Source organism: Gopherus flavomarginatus, chromosome 5, assembly GCF_025201925.1.
Source record: "Gopherus flavomarginatus isolate rGopFla2 chromosome 5, rGopFla2.mat.asm, whole genome shotgun sequence".
In the NCBI taxonomy this organism is placed as follows: domain Eukaryota; kingdom Metazoa; phylum Chordata; order Testudines; family Testudinidae; genus Gopherus; species Gopherus flavomarginatus.
Window position 1 is genome coordinate 51,090,539 of NC_066621.1, and position 11,254 is coordinate 51,101,792.

Here is an 11,254-nt window from a genome sequence, read left to right on the forward strand (position 1 = left end):
AGAGAAGTGGGAAAGTCAGAAAGGGATAGGTGACAGCTTCCTGGGGGCAGAGGAGAAAGAGAGAAGGAGACAGCTAGTTGTCTGAGGGGAAAGAGTACCAGAAAACCAGGAAGAGAGCAATAACCATGAGCTGATGATGATGAGTATGAAGGAAAACAGTTGGGAGGACTGGCTAGAGCTGAGGAACCCTGCAGGAAGGCTTGTAAAGTGGTCCCAAGGAAGAGTGAAAGAACCAGTATGGTCAATGTAAGCTGTCCTCAGAAGCAAGCAGTTGATGCTAGAGGAAGGTCCCAAGGAGCAGAGGTAGGACTCACAGCAAGGAAGCCTGGGTAGCGTAACACTGCAGAGAGACCTGAGTGCAGTGCTGTGGGAAGAACCCAAGAACCAGAGGTTGGTCTTGAAGGGAGATTCCTCTGAGCAGGGATAGGAATCAAAGGTGAGGAGTCCTGAGGCAATGAAACACTCTGAGAAGATGCTTTTTCAGCAGACCTGACTTGAGGCTATGGGAGAAGACCTGTGGGAGAGAAGTGGGTCTTGGAACTCTCAGGTAGGAGGCCTGGAGAGTGGGGCCTTGGCTTAGGAAAAAGGAATTGGGGTAGACTAGTTAATGACTCTTGAGTGGGTGACCTGGGAATGGTGACTTTTGGATCAGAGAGCTGCTGCGTGGTAACCCTGGTTTTACCTAGATGGTTTTGAGAGGAACTGGTTTTACTATGAAGGTTCTGTGGACCAGGGCACTTTATGTGAATAAAAGGGTTTGAATTTGCCTTTAAGAAAGACAATATTCCTTTGAATGTGTGGAGAAAAGGGAAACTGAGGAAGGCGTATGGTTATGCCATGGTCTGCTGCAGGAGAGTGGCCCTAGGAGGGGCTGCCTCAAAACAGCCATTCCTTAGAGGTAAAAAACTGAAGCAATGTGCAAAGTACCAGCCAGGGAGTCTGCTGTCCCAGCTCTCCTCAGCTCTCAGCCATCTCTGCCTCCCTGATCTTCACGTGTCCCCTTCTCTCACGTTTTGAACACCGAGTTCTTTCCATGCCTTTAATTTCATCCCTAATCCCCTCTGTGGCTCTCAAACCTACTGTTCTCTCTCTGCTAAACGCTGGCTGCTTGAAATGTGAGATGAAAAATAATCTTACTTACCAAACTGAAGTGCAAGACAGCACTCGGAACCTTCCAACATCACCTTCCTGAAGTCAGATGCTGTTTATCATGGAACCAAAGCAGTCCACTGTCCCACTCAGTGCCTATGTGCTACTCCCATTGATAGATCTAGACAGTGTATGAAGGGGAGAGCAGACTGAGGTATACGCTATAGACGCCGTAAAATATTTTGGAAAAAGAAGCAGGGAGTGGTGCATGGCCAAAGTGCTGCTGAGCTCCGGTGACCTTTGGCTGCTGGAATGGAACTTTGGGGCTACTGGGAGTGAGAAACAAATTAGAGTATCCCTGAAGCTGATTTAGTTTGTGCCAATGGCTGAAGTGACCCCTGGTGAGCAGCTGGACTGGGGTTTGAGAAGGAAGGGGAAGATTTTATAAAGCTTTAAAACCAGACTTTAGTATTACCACCCACCTAAGGAAGCTCACATATACCCAGCTGTAGGGGAGCAATAGCAATCAGATTAACTCTTCTCGGACTTTTTCTGGTCCCAGAGGGTGACTGCAGTGTTCCTGTCTCTTTCCCTACAAATCCTTTACTACTGTCAAGTTCCTTTCTTTATATTAGCCCACAGCTTGGATTGATCAATAATTGGGGCTGGCCCACTCACCAGCTGAGGCCAGGTACCTTGAACTCAGTAGTTCTAGTTATCCGTTTCATGACGCTGTGGAATACATTCCCCATCACAGGATGATATTCTTAGCCATATGAAAAAACAATCCTTTTTTGAACTCTAAGCTCTTTACCTCCATGTTATCTTGTGGCAATGAGTTCCACAGGCTAATTATTCATTTTGTGAAAAAGTTATCTAGGATTTCCTTAGAGGCATCTGCTGGGAGAAATAGCATGAAACTAGGGTAAAATCTGGGACCACTTGAAATCAGTGGCAAAATTCCCATCAACTTCAATATAGATCAGGATTTCACCCATAGTCAATAAAAAGATTTCCAGGTCTGAATGCTCATGGAGGTGGAATTTAATATTTCTGTCCAGGAGAGACTAGTCCCTCAAACTGAAGTGACTCACCTTTTCTTTTCTCCTTTGTTTCTTCCATCCCCTTTTCAATTGACCACAATTTGGCCTCTCTTTTTTTTTCTTACTATATCCTTTCTAAAAGTCTCTGCCCCACTCCCCAGGAGTCTTCCAGTCCATCTAGTGGTGAATGGGTGTTTCTAAACGCAATTCATATAGACAGTTGCCTGGGAGAGAGAAGTGTCAGGGACGTGCTACTTGGAGATGGAGACAAAATGGCAAGTTCTTTAACACCCACATTTCTTCTGGCATTCAACTGAAACCCTCTTATTTGTGCCCCCATGCAATAAAAATGTATTGGGATGGTGCTGCCTTTTGGTACCTCATCGTCTTCTTAGTAATGTCATGGGAAGAGCTGGAGACACAGCTTCTAGGGAGGAAAGCTGATGAAGATTTCACCATGAGTGAGTCTCCTTTTGCACAAGGAGGGTTGAGTACAGCAACTTTTGAACACAGTTGGTACTGTTCAGTGCATCTGTTAGGAGGAGTGGGTCATGACTGCACTGCAACACAAGTTATAGCTTCCTGACAAGATCTGGTGCACGGTCTCTGCAGCACACCCAGCTTCTGCCTCATGGAGTTGAATCCCCCAGCTGGGCTTCCCACCATAGTGGCTGGTTGCACAGTCACTGTGGCCCATCAGTCCAGCTCCCCTGCTTCCTAAATTGTGCTTCTTAAGCAGTTATTACTGATGCCTCAATCTTAGTTCAAATTTGGACTAGAGGTGAGCAGGAGTCTAAGTATGGCTTCATTTAGCATTTATATTTGCATTACAGTACTGTCTAGAAGCTGCAGCTGAGACCAGGACCCCCTGGTGCTAGGTGCTGCACAAGCGTACAGTGAGAGTCAGTCCCTGAACCAAACAGCTTACAATATAAATGGACAAAACAGACAAAAGAATCAGTACCCCCATTATCATAGATGGGAAACTGAGGCACAGAGCCAATCAGCGACTTTCCAAGATCACACAAGAAGTCCTATGGAAAAGCTGGGAACTGAAACTGAAGCTTCCAAGCCTCAGGCAAGTTTCTTAATCACAAGATCAGCTTATTCTACCGTCCATTCTCTCAGGGTGGGTCAGACTCCTTTCCAGTTCAGAGAGGAGCCGGACAGCTCATCCAAACAAGAAGTGCACTAATGAAAACCAACCCCCACCTGCTAAGAGACTGCCTACCGCTCTGACATTTCCATCCCTTGGTGTCTCTGTGTCTCAGTTAATCATCTATTTCATTGGGTGACCAATTAGTGCTAATTTTTATGTGTGCGCCTAGCTAAACATTGGCCCCACCACAGCCATGTCTGCCTGCAGTTTCCACCACTATTTGACTAAATAACTAACCTGTTTGGGAAGAGAGAGGAGCACTTCTTTAGAAAGCATTTGAAAGGGATTCAAAATGAAGCAAGAGCGCTCGTTCTCTAGCGCTGTTTCTACTGTTCAGGCCACAGAATTCTCTCTGCATGTGTATAGGCATCATGTTCGTACAGGGACGGTGCATGTGTATAAAGGGATTTATCGGATCTTATTCCTCAAGCAGAAGTGGAAACTGCTAACACCCTTAGAGGCAGCTTATCTGAACTGCTCTGAAAAAGGGAAAGCAACTCTGGCTGTGCCTTACTAAAGGATAAGCCAGAGCTGAGAGAGATTAAGGAAATGGCATTATCATACCCAGCACTGTTGGTCTGTCTTTTGGATGTTCATTTCACCTGCGGCTGGATCCTAGTGTTGATGGTACAGAAGAAATAGCAGGGAAGTGCCTGTTACTTTAGATCTTTTGGGTGGATTAATTTGGTTGTTCGTATATCTTAAAACTTTGTTTGTAATAAATGCCCTTACTAAGTGTCCTGGATGCAGGAAGCAATCTGCTTGTCTAGTGTACGCTTGTCTAAACTGCCCAGGGGACACTCAGCTGAAAAGACCACACTCCTAATACTTTATGGCCCTAATCTAAAGCACAGGATGGTCGATGGAAAGACACCCATTGACTTCCATTGGCTTTGGATCGGGCCCTAGCTGAGCAAGGATATTAGTATGTGTTTATTTGTATTACCGTAGCACCTGGGAGCCCCAATCATGGAGCAGGATCCCATTGTGCTAGAAGCTGTACAAACAGAGAACAAAAAGGCAGTCCCTACTGACATGCCACTTGGTATCTGAAGACCGTGGACTCCACTTCAGGGCAGACTGTTCAATAACAAGATAGCCCAGTGCCAGCTGTGACTTTGACTCTTCAAACACACCAGCTAACTACACTGGCTGTTAACTCTGTAGACTTTTTGCCAGCCTTCATATAGAATTTAAACAATCCCCTTGGAAACCTCAGTCCCTCTTGGCTCTAAGTAAGTGGACCCCTGTGATATTAGGCCCCTTTCACCATAATATAGCAGAAAATCCAATTTTCTCTGTTCCCAAAGGACTAGAAACATGTCACAGGTCAGTTCCTCTTTAGGTTTCCCTCCTTTATCCAATAAGGCAATGCTCAGTCTGACCCTTTTAATAAACTTATTTAGGCTTTATTAATTAAATGAAAATGAAGCAAGAGATATTTACACAATGCTAAGAATACTAAAAATTCAGACAGACCTAGCCAAACTCAGGTTATTATCTTATAAAACTTGTTCAAAGTAACAAAGTCTCATAGTTTCAACTTCTGAGGCTTATCCCAGCTGGGGAAGCTAGGGGTCCTTTATCTGGCACACAAAGTCCTTCCCTCTTAAGATCCAGTCTGGTAAAAAGAATCTGGTTTCCTTCCCCTAGGCACCTTTTATCTGAAAACCCTGCCATGTGCCCATTCGAACCTAGGCTCACAGATGAACAAGGTGATGGGGCGGAGTCCATGAGGTAATTCTTCAGTGAAGTCATCCTGAGTGACTCATCCCTGGATGGGAGTTTCCTCTTCTCTGTTGTCCTGTACACTGTTTTCTACCTACTGTGTTGAGAACTGAGGAGTTCCCTTTAGACATGTTGCTTTTTAATGGGTATCAACTGACCATTCTTCCCCTAAGAGGTATAGTCATTTCTGTGGGTGAAACTCTGCAATGATTAATGGCTCTTGTTCTCATGGGGTCTGTCCCAGCCATGAGAGTTATGTAACACACATGCACAGATGTTACTCTTCATATGAGAAATATGGAGATTAACATATGCATATTACAGTTATCAGATTACCAGCATTTAGGAAAGTCCAAACACTACATATTTTACTTCAATTTTAACAACTTAATTTTAATAATATTCCACCAGCATTTTGCCTGACACTTTCAGCTGACAGGTAGGCCTAGAGTTGGCCTAAGTCTCTAGCATCACATTTTCCACAATGAGCTTACCTTCATATATTACTTCTTCTACAGTCCATCAAGCCTTCTTAGAAACCCCACCCAGAAGCAGAAGAGCTTTTATGCCCATGGCCTCAGGCAGCATGTGCAAAGGCCCAAGGTACTACTAAAGCACCAACAGTCTAAGCCACTGTTGATTGAAGTTGACAGAGAGATTTCAACTGACTTCAGTGGGCTTTGGATCAGGTCTCAAATGCATCACATTCTCCTAGAGCTATTGGTGGCAGAATTAGGTTGCTCATCACTGACCACCCGGGCTCCTAGCTGAATCAGAGCCCCATGAAAGAGCACATCCTGTCAGTGCCTGAAAGGGCAGGCTGGCTCAGTGGGGCCAGAGACGTAACGTAAAGACTCGGGATTTGATCTCAAAGGCAGAACTCATTTGTTATTTTAGAAGCGGGATGGTAGGGAGTGCATTCTTTGTGGGTGTTACCATTCACCAACTGGTCTAAACATGACTCTAGAATATCCAGACTATTAGTAACCGGTATATTCCTCCTCACTGTACCACAGACTGAATGTGGGATTACAGCAAGAAAAAAAGTGGGGAAAATACTTCCATTCCAACATAAGCCATTTAAACCATCCATTGAAGAGGCTGTGTGTCCTCTGCTTGAGACCAGCACCTCTGACTCTGACTATTCCTTTGCAGTGGTGTTGTTTTTAATTATTTGTATTATAGTAGCACCTCGAGGTCCCAACTGAGATCAGAGCCAAATTTTGCTAGGGTCTTTGCATACCCATGAGGGAGAAACAGTCCTTATCAAAAAGAGCATACAGTTTAAATAGAGAAGATAGACACAGAGGAAACAGAGGCAAAGTCATTTGCCCAAGATCACACAGCGGATCAGTGGCAGAGCTGGGAATAGAATCAGGTCACCTGAGTGCCAGTGCAGTGCCGTATCCCTTAGACCACACTGTCCCTTTCGTTCTATGGCATAGTCCCTACTCTGGAGTTTCACTGGCACCCCTCCGCCTCTTTGGGAGTTGCTGTGGCATCAGAGCAAGCCACAGATCATTCTGTTTTTCTTTTTCCCACAATGGAAAAGGTGTGTCCACCTGAAGGGGACTGGATTTGGCCTTCCTTGATGCATCATTAGGATGACATGTTGCTGAGTCTGTTAGTGTTAATATGATGAACAGCAGGAACCTGCTTGTATGTGTAGAGAAGCCTGGAGGGCCAGGAAGTTGGGAAAGCTGTCCCTCCTAGGAAAATGTTGTCGTCTGTCCTCTAATAAAGCAGTTGGCATTGTGTTAGGAGCCCACATGTATACCAAAGCTGTGCTTCCCACTCAAATATAACAATGTCCCATTCCCCAAAAGGATTCAGGCAGGATGTTTGACATTCTTGGAAGTCAAAAATAAATCAGACACCTTCATCCTGGGGTTATAACTTGGAACTGGTTGCTAGTGACAAGCAGTAAATGGCTCCAAGCAGTGTATCACTCAGTACAACAGCACATGGAGCCCCGCACCCAGCTAAATTGCATGAAAGCTCCCTGCGCCACTCATGAATTGCCCAGAAAAAGGCTCCAGCAAATCTCCCAAGCCCCCAGCCTTGTACCCCAGAACTGTACTGTCTTGTCCTGATGAGAAGTCTGACCAGTGTAAGTTCATTACCCAGTCCACCCCTCCCGCAATGTGGAGAGGACCCACACAGTGGGGATTGTCCAACTCAGCCTTTGTAAACTGAGCACTTCAACCAAAACACACTGTTTTAGATAAAATATAAAACAGATTTATTAACTACAGAGAGAGGGATTTTAGGTGATTATAAGTGATAGGCATAAAAGGTCAGAGATGGTTACCAAAGAAAATAAAAGGTAAGCATGGAGTCTTAATCCTAAACCTTATTAGACTAGGCAGTATTTGGATCAAGCAGTTTTTCTCATCCCACTGGATGTTGCAGGTAGGTTACAGTCCTTACTACATAGGCTTTCCCTTTAAGCCTGGGACCAGTCTCCTCAGTTCAAGTCTGTGTCTTCCCATTGTTCTTGTTGCTTCCACCATAGGTTGGCGAGGAGAAAGATAATCACATGGTGCCACTATCTCTTGTTTTACACGCTCAGTCCATTTACCTGAAAAATTGAATATACTAGCCCAGACATGTCCTGGTGGGCTTTGCTTAGTCCCTGAGTTGGACAATCCCCATTGTGTGATGCTTGCACAACTCTCTTACAGAACTATAAATCTCTTGTTTACAATAACCCTGCTGATTAATGGTCGTTTAACACCTGCCTGGGTGTGGATCACCTCCTTTGTTGTCACTGGAGAACTAGCAGTGGATGACTCCCAAACTGATAACATATTTCAATAACAACAGTACAGCAACATGTCATAACTTCATACACACTAATGATATACATATTTTGACAGAATAATGGGTTTCAGGAGTTCATGACCTTTCATATGATATCTTCCATGACAAGCTTTGTATGAAATAGCACACCCGTATATGAATAATGAATATGGGGGTTACAGGGTGCTACTTTGAGATACGGTGTGTCACATTCTCCTAATAAAAATTCTCTTTGCACCTTGAGTGTCCTTGTCATGGGAGAGGCAGAGCACTGGGAACATAGCAGCACTCATTTAAGTTCTTGACGCCACCTTTCCCCCAGCCTTAGCTCCTATGTTGCATGCAGCCCAACCAGATCCAAGGAACCGGCCCTATATGCTTTAAAAGGCTGATATATACTACTGTGAAAGTGACCAGTACCTACTGATCATTCAATGGGACGAAATCTCATATGACCAACAGTGTACAATACAGTGTTCTACTGATAACCATGTTTGGAGTTCAGTTCCCCATGTGGTTCTCTCTCTCCCGCCTCCTTCCATAGTCTTGAATAATTACAGTCTTCCACTATAAGCAATTACAACAGAGTTTAGCCAGCTCTATCAAATCGTGCTTTTTCCATTCACAGCTCCATTCAACTTCACTGAATGCCACAAAAGAGTTTAATAGCCCATAATGATACATCACAGCTCAGCGTCATTGGCAACGTCCCTGGGACTGGAGGAACAGGAAAAGAATATAATTAAAATCCACATCTACATTGACTTTACAGCCACCTATTATTTAGCAAACCATGACTTTTAGCACTTGTCCCCTTGCTCTCAGAGTGGTTTTGTTAGAAGCAAAGCTTTTCTAACTTCTGAGGCTCCTCTGAGGCCAAACCACTGCACCCTAGACAAGTTGGTTTTGACAAGCAGTTGGCATGATGTGTGAATCCGACATGGAGAGCTGCTCTCCTGTGCACTAGATCACTAGGATGCTGATGGGTAGATCTTACCATGCTCAGAGGTGGGGAGATAGAATCTGGCCCTAGCGCATTGCTGTCAATGGATCATACTGTGTTCAGAGACTGGGAACTCATTAAGTGTACAAGGCTCTGGCAGGAAAACAGATTCACAATTCATATACTGCCAAGGTAGTAAGAATGTTGGCCACTTGATAGATGTGTAGTATACAGAAGGGAGAAAGAAAGGGTCTTTTTGCATACTCCTTGGCTTTGTAATGCTCCCATGTACTCTTTATCCTCCTTTTGTGTTACTGGCTATCTGACCTTCTGTCACCACCTTTTAAGTGCTGCTTTGGGCCTCCTCCATTCATCCTAACTCCATCAAGGATCCCTAGAATTTTGAGGCTCTATCCACTGCTCACCACTGGTGACTTGTCTCTGCTGTTCCACATCTCCAGTGACCTATGACGTCTCAGATTCAAGCTTCTGACTTTTGCCTCCTGTAGACTGAGATCCACATGAAGCCAAAACATTTTTTTCTTCACAGCCTCATTCTCATGGACAATGGGAGGGGAAGGTGAACCATCGCAAAGCCAAATCACTATGCTGTCTCCTTAAAAAGAACCACAAGGTTAATGGTTTGAGGTGGAGAGATAGATAAGCAGGACTGTGCAAAATGGATCAAACAATCTGCTGGCCTAGATCGGTGTAGCGTCACTAAAGTCAAGTGGATTTACACAAGCTGAGGAACTGATTCAATATCTTAGGGTATGTCTACACTACAAAATTAGGTCAATTTTATACAGTTGATTGTGTATGTCCACACTAAGAGCATTAAGTCAGTGGAGTGCATCCTCACTACTGTGGTTAGCATTGACTTACGGAGTGGGGCACTGTGGGTAGCTATCCCACAGTTCCTACAGTCTCTATCACCCATTGAAATTCTGGGTTAATCTCCCAATGCCTGATGGGGCAAAAACGTTGCCGTGGGTGGTTTTGGGTATCTGTTGTCAGCGGCCTCTCCCTCCATGAAAGCAACAGCAGACAATCATTTCACGCCAGACACCAGGGCGATTAGAAGAGCACAGCAAGGCGTGCTGCACTTTACAGAGGCTTTGAAACCAGTTTCATGACTGGCCAGGCTTCAGTGTGACAGTTGTGTGTGTTTCTCCTTGATGCAAACCCGCCCCCTTTGTTGATTTTAATTCCCTGTAAGCCAGCCACCCTCCCTCCTTCAAAATAAAGTAACTATTGTTTTGAAACCATGCATTCTTTCTTTATTAATTAAAAAAAATGAGATAACAGACAAGGTAGCCTGGATGGGGTGGAGGGAGGAGGAAAGGACAAGGCCACGTTGCTTACTGTAGCCAAACTAAAAATCAAAACTGTTTGAATGACAGCCTTCTATTGATTGGGCCATCCTCTGGAGTGGAGTGGCTGGGTGCCTGAAGCCTCCCCCCACAATCTTGGGCATCTGGGTGAGGAGGCTATGGAACATGGGGAGGAAGGTAGGTGGTTATACAGTGGATGCAGCAGGGGTCTGTGCTCTTGTTGGCTTTCCTGCAGCTCCAGCGGATGCTTCGTCATGTCCATTTGCTCCCTCAACAGACGCTTCATCATGTCTGTTTGCTCCCTCGTTAGCCTCTGCATCGCATCCTGCCTCCGCTCTTCGCACTCACTTAATTCTTTCCTGGCCTCTGCCACTGAATGGCTCCATATATTAAGCTGTGCCCTATCAGTGTGGGAGGACTGCATGAGCTCGGAAAATATGTAATCGCGAGCACGTTTTTTTCACCTTCTAATCTGCAATAACCTCAGGGATGGAGATGATAGGGGCAGCATAGAAACTTTTTACGCTCTACTATTCTGGGGGGACTGCATGGTCACTTGTGCTGCTGAATTTGCCATGCTGACCAAACAGGAAATGAAATTCAAAAGTTCCCAGGGCTTTTGCTGTGTACCTGGCTAGTGCATTGGAGTTCAAAGTGCTGTCCAGAGCAATCAAAATGGAGCACTCTGGGATAGCTCCCCGAGGCCAATACCATTGGTTTGCATCTGTACTACCTCAAATTCGACCCAGCAAAGTCAATTTTAGCGCTACTTCCTTCGCTGGGGAGGAGTACAGACGTCGATTTTAAGAGCCCTTTAGGTCAATGGAATGGGGTTGGTTGTGTGAACGCATTAATTTTTAAATTGACCTAATGCAGCTAAATTCGACCTAACCCTGTAGTGTAGACCAGGCCTGAGTATCTGAAAACCTCAAAATTTGAGGTTTTACAAGTTGTAAAAACTGATTCAATTTTATGATAAATTTCTACAATTTTTCCCCTTCTCAAAGATGGGACATTTTGGAATGAAAATGGGCCTGGTTTTACTCATGTATGATCCTGTTTTCAAGCACAGCTCTTGATGGTATTAAAATTCAAAATTTTGTTCTCGCAAAGCTTAGTTTTTGCACTGACACAAGCCAAATATTGAAACCACGCA